The sequence below is a fragment of the Herpailurus yagouaroundi genome, unplaced genomic scaffold (assembly GCF_014898765.1).
Source record: "Herpailurus yagouaroundi ecotype Mexico unplaced genomic scaffold, PumYag 198, whole genome shotgun sequence".
NCBI lineage: Eukaryota > Metazoa > Chordata > Mammalia > Carnivora > Felidae > Herpailurus > Herpailurus yagouaroundi.
The window spans coordinates 28,743,425-28,757,104 of record NW_024412429.1 but is presented as its reverse complement, the minus strand read 5'-3'; the positions used below and the strand labels follow the sequence as shown (position 1 = coordinate 28,757,104).

General features: G+C 44.9%; 1 long non-coding RNA gene across 1 annotated transcript; it reads left to right on the top strand.

Annotated features, from left to right (window-relative positions):
* The first annotated feature begins 213 nt into the window (after nt 1-213).
* On the top strand, nt 214-10,024 carry LOC121013403 (uncharacterized). Its single transcript, XR_005782686.1, has 4 exons — nt 214-404; nt 4,032-4,410; nt 7,600-7,661; nt 8,846-10,024. It is a non-coding gene; the product is annotated as an uncharacterized LOC121013403 (long non-coding RNA).
* Nucleotides 10,025-13,680: the final 3,656 nt, after the last annotated feature.

Below are 13,680 nucleotides of genomic sequence, written 5' to 3'. Positions count from 1 at the left end.
AGACCAGGAGTGGGCCAGGCAGCGGGATAGGGCGGGAAGGCGGGACTGGGGCGGGGAAACTGGGCCATGGGAAGGGAGGCGGAGCCAGGGAGGGGATGCCAGGCGTGGACTGGGCAGCGGGATGGAGCGGGGAAGCCGGGCGTGGGCGGGGCAGTGGGGGCTGGGGCGGGGAGTAGGAGGCAGGGTGGGGAAGCGGGGGGCGGGGGAAAGGGGGGCGGGGGGCGGGGCCAGGATGCGGCCTGGGGGGCTGGGGACCAGGACCAGAGCGGGAAGGCAGGACCCCTAGTGCCGAACAGGGCGTTGGCTAGTAGGCAAGACTAGGACCGGAAGGCTGGAAGAGGCCCGTTCCAAGGACGCTCGGCCTTAAGGGCATGGAAGTCTGTGGTCCTGACAAGGGCCCACAGGTTTGTGAGGAACTTGAGTCCAAAGGTTACGTTCTTTCGATTCGGCACCACCTTCCGCGATTATTCTTCCTGTTATTGCAGTGTTCTGGGGTTGCAGAGCTTTTCCTGAGGCCACAACCCAGCCACAATCCTAACCTTACCCTGTTAGACTTCACCATCAAGGCGTCTGGAAGCCTGGGAGTTTAGAACGCGAAGAGCCTTAAATGCCTTCTCTAATCCCTGCATTTCTGTTCGAGGAAGCTAAAGCTTCAGTGGTGAAATGGTTTGTGTAGACAGCCCATATCGAATTGGCTTGGCCCAGAACTACTTTATCTTTGGAGGAAAAACAACTTGTGTTATCTTTTCAGCAATTAAATATCACATAGCGATTTCTTAAGCAACCTCTCATCGTGTGATCCGCCCTCTTTCCTACCTGACCACATCACCTATTACTGGGCATTTCTCCTATATTGATGTTCTTTCTCCTCTTAGAATGTAAGCTCCGTCTGCCTGAAGTCTGGCACTTGGTTGGTATTTGCTGAGTGAAAAAATGCCTGATTATGCTAGCATTAAGCAATATTTTAGAGAGAAAAAAAAGATGCTCTACAAACTAGAGAGGAATTATTAACAGGATCATTTTATTTACATTAATAAATGCCTCAGCTCTGAGACTTCTGAAACTTCAATGAACATATGAACCACTTGTGGATCTTGTTAATATGCAGGTTGATTTAACTGGTCTGATTCAGCTGGGCCTGGAGATTTCTGCATTTGTAACAGAATACACAGAGAATGCCCGGGGCCTCTGACTCTGAGACCATACTTTGAATAGGAATGCTTCAGCTCCATCTAGACCAAGTTTGGGGGAATATTTTGCTTGGTATTTATGATGCCCACTGTCTTAGTCTGTTTGGGCTGCTTTAACAAAAAACCATAGACTGAGTAGCTTATAAGCAACAAAATTTTACTTCTCACATTATGGAGGCTTGAAGTCAAAGATCAAAGTGCCAGCATTATCAGGCACTCTTCTGGGTTAGAGACTTCTAGTTGTGCCCTCCCATGTTGGGAGAGGGAGAGAACTCTGTGGAGCCTCATTTATAAGGGTGCTAATCCCATTCATGATGTTTCCATCGTGATTTAGGCACCTCCCAAAGGCCACATCTCCTAATACTAATACATCTCCTAATACATCTCTAACTCCCCTTTGGGAGTTAGAGTTTCCACATCTGAATTTTGGTGGGGGTGGGGGGGGCGCAGACATTCAAACATTAGCACTCACTATATGAAAGGTACCTAGTCATTGCAAGCATGCAAGGATGAATAAGAACTGATCTTTGCTGTGTAGGGGTTTATGGAGTCGGACAAAACATAATCCAGTTCAGTAACTATTTTTTAGTAGCCATCACTGGTTGGGCTATCCATGAAATGGACCCAGCAGGGGAGATTAGCATGCAAAACAGGCTGTTGTGTGCTCTTGGGATCAACCTCTGTAAAAGGGAAGGGGAGGAAACAGGATTGAGCAGAGGGAGAGATTGATCTGTGATGTCATCCTAACAAAGGCTTCAGGGGACCTCTGGGAGCTGGGATGGCCTTTGAGAGGGAGGGATCATGAGTTGATATGAGTGATTAGGCCTTCACCTCCCAACATTGATTGGTCGTTGGATACACACCACCCCTGGAAGGAGACGTGATTTGAGCTTGTCCATTTCTTTAACTGAGGCATTATCCAAAGAGGGCTGACAGTTAAAGGGTTTTGCCAGCACTGCTCCCAGCAGCAAGGAGGGATGGGGCTAAGTCTTCTGTTCCTAAAGGGGGATATGATCAGAGCTTCAAAGTCAGCATCCACCATAGTACCTATCCTTCTGAGGCACCTTGCTAGTCGCTTGGAGACTAAAGACGTTTATTAATTCACTAAATATTATTGAGTGCCATTATGTCTATGCAACCCTGTTATGCACTGGGATACAGACCTGAATAAGACCAATATGCCCCCCGCCCATGGTGCTTACAGTCTATGAGCGATTAAACAAGCATTGATCAAACTATCACGTAACTAAGTACTAAAATTGTGGTCATCCTTATCAAGGAGACCAGTGGATTTACAGGTGAGTAAACAGAAACTTAGTTTAGACTAAGTTTGAAGGAAATTCTCTCTTTTTTTTTTTTTTTTTAATTTTTTTTTTCAACGTTGATTTATTTTTGGGACAGAGAGAGACAGAGCATGAACGGGCGAGGGGCAGAGAGAGAGGGAGACACAGAATCGGAAACAGGCTCCAGGCTCTGAGCCATCAGCCCAGAGCCCGACGCGGGGCTCGAACTCACGGACCGTGAGATCGTGACCTGGTTGAAGTCGGACGCTTAACCGACTGCGCCACCCAGGCGCCCCGGAAATTCTCTCTTAAGGAAGTTATAATCGTGACCTGCAAGATAAGAGGGAATTCATTTGGACAAAACTGGGGCATGGGGACTCACAGGCTAGTATATGAGAGGTAAGAGGATGATCAGTAAAATATATTTTAAAACCCAGTATATAAATCTTACATAGCCACACAGAAAGCAAATGAGCAGTGCCAGTTTCCTTGGTAAAAATCTTGTGCCTATCCAAGTATATCCTTGAACATCCAAGTATATGTTGGTCCCCACTATGTCCTCTGGTGAGTTTTTAAAGCCAAAAAACAAAGCAAAACAAAACAAACCCAATGTAGGGTAAGGGGTGAATAAGTCCAAAGCCAAGTGTGAACTGAAGTGGCACTCAGAAGCTAAGGCTGCATTTTGTAGGTCAAAACAGGAAATTAATAGCCCAAATAAAATAATTTAAGATGCTAGAACTATGATGTAATGAGAACAGAGGGTGAGTGTGCAGCACAAGCTAGGCACTTTGGGCTCCTGGCAGGCATTGTGTATTTCCTTCCTTTTTCCTCTAGAGCAGAAAGGTCTGCCAGTTTCCCTTTAAAGGCCACAAACTGTCCAATTATTCTATGAACTATTCTATTTCCAATTCTAATTATTCTAGGAACTATGGCTAACACTTCCCCACCCTCTCACACTTTACCATCGCCTCTATCCTGCCCCTTACCTACGTTTTCACCACAGAACGTATTACCATCCGTATGTGTGTAAATATATATATCTCCAGATATAGAAGTATGAAATGGTGGTAATCATTACCAAAGAGAGCAACGAGGTTATTAGAGCACAGATTCTCTCTCTCTCCCACTAGAAAGTAAGCTCCTTATTTTCTTCACTGCTATACCTTGAGAAGCACCTATCACTACACAAATATTTATCGAATAAATATATGAATGACAAAGCAAGCTTGTGAATAGATGCGGGATTAGAACAGATACAGTTAAATTTATGGTTGATTAAGCTATAATTGGGTCACTGATGAGAATTTAGACCATTTGTTCTTGCCCAGAACACAGCCCCCTTCCAAGGAAGGCTGTCATGTTACATCTAATCCTATCATATCAACCCCTGACTCAAAGGCAATTGTCCATAGACTGCAAAGTCTTTTAGTAGATAGCTTGTCCTGAAGCATTGCCTAAGAGACGCCATATGTAAGATGGTGACTGTGGCAGAAATTGTTCACTAGCTGAGTGCTAATAACGTTTCTCAGTATCCTTCTACCTTTCTGTCTTCTCACAGAGGCTATAAAACTCAATACTCACCTTCCCAACCTTCATGGCAGCTACGTGTAGTCACGTGACACAGTTCTGGTCAATAAGATGTAAGCAGAAGCCTGTGTGTGTGCATGTGAGCATGTGGTGGATGCGAAAGGAGAACTTGCTAGCCTTGACCCTTCTCCAGTCTTCCTGCCTGAACTGTAGACTCATGATACAGTAGTCCTCCTGCAACCATGAAGCAACATGATTGAGGATAAACAAGCCAACAGCTAAAAATGGAAGAATAAAAAGAAACCTTAAGGAGTCAATGTTAGCATCAAGCGGCTGGACCAATGTCTGCAACCACCAACCTCTGGACTCTTGTTTTAGGGAAAAAAATAACAAAACCCTATTGATTTAAGGTACTGCCAGTTTGGTTTTCTGTTAGTTGACCTGAAATTTTTTTCGCACTCCTTGTTATGACACCCTAAATAAATTCTCATTCAGAGAGCTGGAATGTAAACCACAAGAATGGATGGGGTTAAGTGGGAAAGAAAAAAAAAAAGAGCGAGAGAGAAGCAACTGGGACACCTGGGTGGCTCAGCGGGTTAAGCGTCTGACTCTTGGTCTCGGCTCAGGTCATGATCTCATGGTTGGTGAGGTCAAGCCCTGAGTCAGGCTCTTCGCCAACAGCGTGGAGACTGCTTAGGATTCTCTCTCTCTCCCAGTCTCCCTGTCCCTCCCTGTTCCCCGCATGCTCCCTCTCTCTCTCTCTCTCAAAATAAATAAATAATTTTAAAAAAAAAAAAAAGGAAAGAAAGAAAAGGAAAAAAAGAAAAAGAAAAAGAAAGCAGCCAACTCAAGGACAGAAAGTAGAACTTTAAACAATTTTTTTAAAATGCTTATTTTTGAGAGACAGAGTGCAAGCAGGGAGGGACAGAGAGAGAGCGAGACATGGAATCCGACGCAGGCTCCAGGCTCTGAGCTGTCAGCACAGAGCCCGACGCGGGGCTCAAACTCACGAACTGTGAGATCATGACCTGAGCTGAAGTCAGCCACTTGACTGAGCCACCCAGGCGCCTCAGGAAGTAGAACTTCAGCATACGAAGCAAAGGTGATCTGTCATTGAGGGGGAACAGGAGGCCCCAGTGTTGGGGCTGCAACAGTCTCCAGAAGCTTGCTGGCCCTGCTGTGTACCCTGACCAGTGCTCCTTCCCTGTGGCCCCTGAGGACTGGCACACTGGTGGCTGTTTCCTCTTCTGACTTTCCCGCACATCTTCATCCAAATCCCTGGTCACTAAAGGTAACCTGAGTGTCTCTGTCCGTGGCAACTAAAAAAAGCTCACTTAACCTAATTTCTAGCCATTGTGGTCAGTCTCTTAAAGAACAGCTACCATATTCTTCCAGAAACCATTTCTCAATGTCAGACAAAACACTGAGCTGTTGGATGACTACTGCTGAAAAAAACCCAAGAGGGGCGCCTGGGTGGCGCAGTCGGTTAAGCGTCCGACTTCAGCCAGGTCACGATCTCGCGGTCCGGTCCGTGAGTTCGAGCCCCGCGTCGGGCTCTGGGCTGATGGCTCAGAGCCTGGAGCCTGTTTCCGATTCTGTGTCTCCCTCTCTCTCTGCCCCTCGCCCGTTCATGCTCTGTCTCTCTCTGTCCCAAAAATAAATAAACGTTGAAAAAAAAATTAAAAAAAAAAAAGAAAAAAACCCAAGAGACGTAAAGAAGCTGCAGTTTGTCCCCAGGGCCTCTGACTTCCTCTTTCAGTGCTTCTGCCTCTCTGAGTGCTTCCTCTCACCCCGCGAATGTCCAGTGCCCTCTTGCTGCTTGTTACTCTTTTATTTTTTTTTATTTTTTGAGACACAGAGGGCTCAAGTGAACGAGGGGCAGAGACAGAGAGAGAGAAAGAGAGAAGTGGGGCTCATCCGAAGCGGGGCGCGTGTTTCACCCAAAGCAGGGCTCAAGGTCACCTGATGTGGGACTTGAACTCCCGAACTATGAGATCATGACCTGAGCCAAAGTCAGATGCTTAACGACTCGCCATCTTGCTGCTTTTTAGATACCAAGAGTTCTCCTACATTGAGAGTACCTAGAACTGCCCTGGCTCACAAGGCTTCAGCTTAAGGCTTCTCTGTACCTTGATCTTTAACCAACATTTAGGTAAACTGTTTTATAATCTGCAGGCACATGCTCTTAGCTAGCTTTGAGTAAAGATGGATAAACAGCTTATAGACATCAGCATTTGGTAACTATTCTAGCGTTGGCACCCTTAGGTATTTTAGCATTATAACATTCCCTAACTAGCAAAACAATGGATTTGCAAGACTGTTGTCTTTTTCTTGAGTCAACACATCAGCAGATGTTTTTTAAGAGAGACTATACAGTGCAATGTGCCCAGTGCGAAGTGTCTTGACGCCGGGCTACCTGGCTTCAATGCATCCGTCACCGTTAATTAGCCATGTGACCATGGGCAAGTTACTTCGCCTCTCTGTGCCTCAGTTTTGTTACCTGTAAAGTGGAGATAGAATAGAGTGTACCACACAGGATTATTGTGAAGGTTAAACGAGATCATTATGAACAGTGCTTAGCCCCATGCCTGACAGGTAAGTAGATAAACGTTAGCTGTGTATTATTATATGCCAGATACCCTCTGCCATAGGGATGTAAAGAAGAATAAGGTATAATTACTTCTCGGAAGGGACTTACTCTATGAGGCAGAGGATTGTAAACAAAAATCGTGTTACAGATTTGTCTTGTCATAGAAGTTCCTGTTAGCTGTGTGGGAACAGAGCAGGGATGTTCTGTTCAAAGAGCAATCCGGAAATTCCTTCCGAGAGGAGGGGACCTTTGAACTAAACCTTGAATCCAGTTTCTAGTCTCACCTGGGGGTCCTAGCCACCACCGACTAGTGGTGAAGAAAATAAAATAGAAAACTTTATCAACGTGTGGGGGCCAAAATGGGCCGCTTTGGCATGAAAATTATTTTTGAGTTAAAAAGCAATGAAAGGCCTCAGGCCCCCGGTGGCTCAGTTGGTTACGTGTCTTGGTATGAGCTCAGGTCACGATCTCACTGTTCGTGAGATGGACCCCCACGTCGGACTCTGTGCTGACAGCATGGAGCCTGAGCCTGTGGGAGAGTCTCTCCTCTCTCTGACCCAACCCCACCCTGCTCTCTCTCAAAATAAATATTAACCAAAAAAATATGAAAAGCCAGCAGATTTGGGAACCACTCTTTTCTTCCCCACAAGTGCCTACGAGAAGTGAGATGGATCTGCTCCAGGAAGACAGTTCTCCCCGTAGATAATGATGTCATGACATGAGCTAGATTGGCAGACAGGAAGGAACCTCGCAAGGCCTGTTTGATCAAACTCCTCTGTGGCCCAGCTGCTTCTGAGAAGCTGAGCAAACATCTGTTTCCCAACATTTGCTCTTTTTCATCTTCCTGTGAGTTGAATTCTTTCCCTTTGAAGACCCCTACCCACTTCTCCTTGGTTCAGAATGACATCCATACCTCATCCTGCCTGTCTTTGGAATGTCTTTGTCTGTGTGGATTCCTCATATGCCTTAAATGAAAATTGATTTTCTCCTGTTAATCTTCTCATGTCAGCTTGATTCTTAGCCTGGCTGGAAGGACCTTGAAGGGCACAAGAAATTCTTTCTTCCCAACAGGTATGTATTTTTCCTATCAACTAAAATAAAATGAGTGTACCTTTCATTGATTGCAGTGAACATTTCAACGTACATTTCGATGATTGCAAATAATAAATCTGTTAGCATCAGCAGCTTGCATTTCCCCTGTTTTTGCCTTTATAGCCCCTGTACCTACAGACCCCCAAATTCTGCACCTCCACTATACCCCATTCCTTACTCATTCACGTCAGGTGTAAGTACATCAGCAGGTTGGTAGAAGATCATAACAAGAATTTGCTTTTTTCTAGATTGAGATAGAGTTGATATATGCTGTCTATCAATTATATCAGTTACAGGTTAATCAACTTTATGTTACAGGTAGACAGCATAATGATTCCATATTTGTATGTATCGTGAAATCATCACCACAATACATCTAGCGAGTATCTGTCAGCATACCAAGTTACAGGTTTTCTTCCTTGTAAGAACTTTGAAGATTTGCCCTCTCAGCAACTTTTGAATACAGTATTATTAACTATAGTCACTGTGCTGTATATTACATCCCCATGACATTTATTTTATAGCTGGAAGTTTGTACTTTGACTCCCTCCACTCATTTCACTCCTTCTGCCCCCCCCACCCCCTGCAACTACCCACCTGTTGTCTGCATCTACAAAGAAGCTTGTTTATTAAAATTAAAATATAATGAAGCCAACACTAACCCTTAGGCTAAAAGCGGGAGGAACAATTTCATCATGACCTAAGTGGAGACAATAGAATAGTTGTAAAAAATGGCATCAATCTAAGAGGAACAGTAATGATGGAAACAGAAAAAACTGCAGAGTCCTGAGAGGCAAAATGGTTCAGTGTGTCCCCAGCCGAGCCCCAGAGAGAATGTCCATTCCTGGTTATGCTCACATTCGGCCCCTTTGCCAGAGAATACAGGGGTGGGAAAGCAGACTGCCTGGGTTCAAATCCCAGTCCCGTGTAGTAACCCTGTGATCCTGGGGAAGTTATTATACCTCTGTGTGCCTCACTTTCCTCCTCAGGGAAATGTGGATAAAGTGACACTCACCTCAACAGGGCAGATGTGAGAGTTGAGCGAATACATGAGAGGGTAGCACAGGGCCTGGTCCTGAGAGGGCACATGAGAAATTACGGTCCACCTTTCTTTTCCTGACATCAACTAGTTACCATTTCCTCCTCTTTTCTCTGGCCCGCAGTCCCAGCACCCAGGCGTTGGCATGTGATGTGGGCAGAACTAGGCCTTCCTGTGGCCATTTTGGGGGTACTTGGCACTGAGCAGGCAGAGAAAGGAGGTAAGGACTGGCCCAAAACGGAATTCCCAGAAGAAGGCCTGGGAGAGTAAGAGACCTGACGACCTAGCCATGCCTCTGGGAAGCAAAAAGGCAAATTAGGAAAATCCGCTTCAGGAAGAGGACAGTTCGTGTCCAGCACAGTTTTTGCACACGTTCTAGGCACAGCACCTCAGGAAAACTGGAAATCAGAGGAGACATTCAGGAGGTGAATGGGCCCCATGTCTGACTGAGCGAGGACGAAGACAAAACCCTTGTTGGCAGGGCTCAACCTCACGGGAAACCGATTTCGAATTTCTCTCTTATTAGTGCCTCAAAATTTTCGGCAACTCCCTAGTTTCATTACAAAATGGCGACCGTAATGATGACTGTATTAAATTTATTTTTATATTTCTTTTAGGGAAAGGGATGAAAATTCAGAAAGAATAATCTGTTGATGGTAAAAATTGTTCTCATCTTCTCTGTGGAAGAATTGCGGGGGTTTTAAATCAGAGCCCAGAAGTTTAAACAGCTACTAGCAATGAATTTCCTTTTTAGAAAGTGTTACATTGTAATCATTACGTCATTATCACTTCAAAAGGTTTGTTCTTTCAACTTTGTGGTTTAAAATGTGTGTGTTAATTTGTCAGCAGTGAAAAGGAGCTGGGGAGTTCGCTGAACTGTAATTGTGGTTTTTAGCGAGAATACTCGGGAGAATCCTGCATTGCTTGAGTCCGAACGAACGTCAGCAGACTCTTCTCTTTTCAACGTATGAGACTGAAACACAAAAGAGACTGGGCATATGATCCATTTTTAAGTGATGAAGATTTGGATTTAAAAAATCTGTAAACCCAGTCCCTTTTTCAGGTTAGGGAACAAGAAGGAGAAAAAGGTCAGAAGACGTTTTAAGAGTCTAGACTTGCCAATAGCTACCTGTGGCTACCGAGCACTTTTAATGTGCTCGGATTCGGGCACGAATTCTGGATATGGACGACTCAGTACAAAAGGAAAAAGTAAAACATACCATTAATATTTTAAACGTACAGATTACACGCTGAATGATCATGCCTGGAATATAGCGAGTTAATAAAGGGTTCTCAAAATTAACTATACCTGTTTCTTGGGGCACCTGGGTGGCTCGGTCGGTTAAATGTCCGACTCTTATTTAGGTTCAGGTCATGATCTCACTAGTGAGTTCCTGAATTCGAGACCTTTGTTGGACTCCACACTGACAATGCAGAGCCTGCTTGGGATTCTCTCTTTCTCCCTCTCTCTCTGCCCCTCCCCCATTTTCTCTCTCTCTCTCAAAATAAATAAATGAACTTAAAAAAATTTACACCTGTTTACTTACACCTTTTCAAACTTATTTAGTGTGGCTATTGGAAAATTTAAATCACACACACACACACACACACACACACACACACACACGGCTCACACTAAAATCTACCTGACTAGCAGTGCCTGGGTGATTCAGTTGGTTAAGCGTCTGACTCTTGGTTTGGGCTCAGGTCACGATCTAAGGGTCGGTCCCTGAGATTGAGCCCTGCATCCAGCTCTGTGCTGACATTGCAGATCCTGCTTGGGATTCTCTCTCTCTCTCCCATTCCCTCTGCCCCTCCTCTCTCTCTCTCTCTCTCTCTCTCTCTCTCTCTCTCTCTCTCTCTCAAAATAAAAAAAAATAATAAAAAAAAAGAAAAAGAAAAAAATCTACCAGACTAAACACGGAAGTCCTTTATTTCCGTCATTTTCTTTGCATATGCGTGGACACCACGCTGGTCTCGGGCTCTTCTGCTTGGATCCTGCAACAGCCTGCTATCTGCAACTCCTTCCTCACTTCCCCACTTTCTGCTTGCTGCTGAGATCTTCCTCAGTCAGCATTTCCCTGCTAGAGACTGACAATGACTCCATCCTGCTAAGTGTAAGGTTTCAGGTCTTCTGCCTGGTCGTCCTTTGCATTACCAGTAAGCTTTGAAATTAACTCTTGTTTTAGTCCAAACAATAGAATTTGTTGGAAAGGATACCAGGGCATTTCAGGAGGTCCAAAGACTGGGCCTTGGGAAAGGAGGCGGGGATAAGGAGAGCACCGTGGGCTAATTCAGGAGAGTTATTTCATTGCTGTCCTGTTCCCACGCTCGTGGTTAAAAAGGCTACCGGTTGGCCTCGGATTTTTACCTATGAGGCTGTTTCAGCTACTGGTAGAATGACACTTGTCACATTCTGATTCTAAAGTTGAGATGTCCAGCTTGGGGGCCCTGGTCTAATACTGTATCTAATACTCCCTTTAATTTTTCACATTGCAGTTGGCCTGAGCATACGGGCTGTCTCAGTACTCACTGACTGATATCACGGTAGTAACAGGAAATTGTTGTTTGCTTTACCTTTTAGGAAGCACTTGTAAATAGCCGTTATATTCCTGAATTCTCACAACTGCAAGCTGTTTATTATCATTCTGTAGACATACCAACAGAAGTGCAGATCAGCGAACTGACTTTCCCGAGGTCCCAAGCCAGGTGATTTGGTTGGCTCATCCTGAAGGCTGGGCTCTTGGCCACATGTCTGGGACCCTTTCCACTCTTGCATGCTTCTTGCTACTCTCTTTCCTCAGGAAAACCCCCTTGGCTCTGACCTTGCAGAAAGCGTGTCAGAAGTTGTCAGACATCATCTGCTTTTTATCAAAGGTACTTTGGATGTGGGAGGAGGAAAGTGGTGAGCTGTACTAAATAGATGAGTCACTGTCTCAAGATTGAGGAAGCCAAGATTTGTATCTTGGGGACTTTTCAGGAGGATGGTGAGTTTCTTGACGTTAAAAACAAACAAGTGAAGGAAAAGAGGAAAACAGACTTCAGGTTTTTATTTTCCCTTTTTCCTTTTGATGCACATTCTTCTTTTTTTTTTTTTTAATTTTTTTTTTCAACGTTTATTTATTTTTGGGACAGAGAGAGACAGAGCATGAACGGGGGAGGGGCAGAGAGAGAGGGAGACACAGAATCGGAAACAGGCTCCAGGCTCTGAGCCATCAGCCCAGAGCCCGACGCGGGGCTCGAACTCACAGACCGCGAGATCGTGACCTGGCTGAAGTCGGACGCCTAACTGACTGCGCCACCCAGGCGCCCCTTGATGCACATTCTTCTTATTACATTTCTCACCTGCACATTTCTTACTGATCTTAACAATTTCTTGTTAAAAATGCCCGGTGTTGTTGTAATTTACTTACTTTCTATAGCATTATAGAAATTGACATTAATTGACAACCTCTGGAGAGGTGTTTGTACATATGCTTTACAAGGCAGTCTTTCTTTCTTTCTCTTTCTTTCTTTCTTTCTTTCTTTCTTTCTTTCTTTTAATTTGAGAGAGAGAGAGGAAGCATGCACCTGCTGGGGAGAGAGGCAGTGGGGGGAGAGAGAGAGAGAGAGAGAGAGAGAGAGAGAGAGAGAGAATGTTAAGCAGCCTCCACGTTCAGCCCAGAACCCTATGTGGGGACTGATTTCACCACCCTGGGATTATGACCTGAGCCGCAATCAAGAGTCAGACGCTCAACCGACTGAGCCACTCAGGTGTCCCACAAGGCAGTTTTTCAACTCTTTTCCTACTAACATTCAGGTCTGCACTTAATTGAATAAGCCTCGCTGAGGTTTATCACATTTTTCTTCCTTTTCTGCTTGGCTCTTCTTATTCTTCTCAAATACTCCACCCATTTGCAAGAAAGCATTCTGATAGGTGTCCTTATTTCCTGGCCAGGAAGGAAAGAACAATGAATCTTCTCAGCAGGAGACACTTGTGGATGAGTCACAGTCATAGCATAACTTTTTTCTGTGCATGTATTCTCCTTAAACATTCTCTTGCCAGCCTTTAAAAGTTTTGGGGGGTATTTAGTATTATCTGTGAGAATCTGGAGAACTAGTTAGTATTAAGGTCTTGTTGGATAGAAGCTAGATAGGAGCAGTAGATAGAGGCAGTGTCCCAAGTCCTTGAAGGGAACGACAGAGATAAGCTGGAAGCAAGAAGAGTGATAAATAGATTACACATTACAAGCCAGAGGACACAACATCCTGACCCTGTGGCTTCTAAGACCTTCAGCCTGACAGACCTAGAGTCACTGTCTAGAGACCTAGAGAGTGCATATACACTCTCCTCTTCCACCTCTGCCCCAGGGTTACACCTAGACTCATTATATACGTTGACATTGCAGGCACAGTCACCCCTCCCCCCACATTGAGGAAGGCTGCCATGATGGTTCTGGTACAAACGTTCTAGAGTCAAAAACTCCCCCTCCCAATCTGTGGCAGGAGTCCTGGAACCTACTTGTTCTCCCACCATGAGAGTGCACTTTCGTTTTAATAAACTGCTTTGTGCTACTTTCCTTCTGGCTGGCTTTCTCCAAGTGCAGATCGCCACGTAAGTCTCGTGGGAAATACAAGGGCCAAGACCTCCATTCACACAGTGCAGACCTCACCCCTGACATTCTGAACCATTATTATTTTACTTGGTTGCTTGCTGTAGTGGGATGAATTAAGTCCTGCATTGGGAAGCCAGAGTAATTGGACGATGAATGTTATGTTCGAGTATAGTTTTATGAAGGTTTCTAGGCTCTTTAAAATACCCAATTTTGCCTCTTTCTGGAAGAGAACTATAATATTTTTACTTCAAAAAACTTTTAGGGGCATCTGGGTGGTTCAGTGGGTTGAGCATCTGACTCTGGATTTCAGCCCAGGTCATGACCCCATGGTTCATGAGATTGAACCCCGAATCGGGCTCTGTGC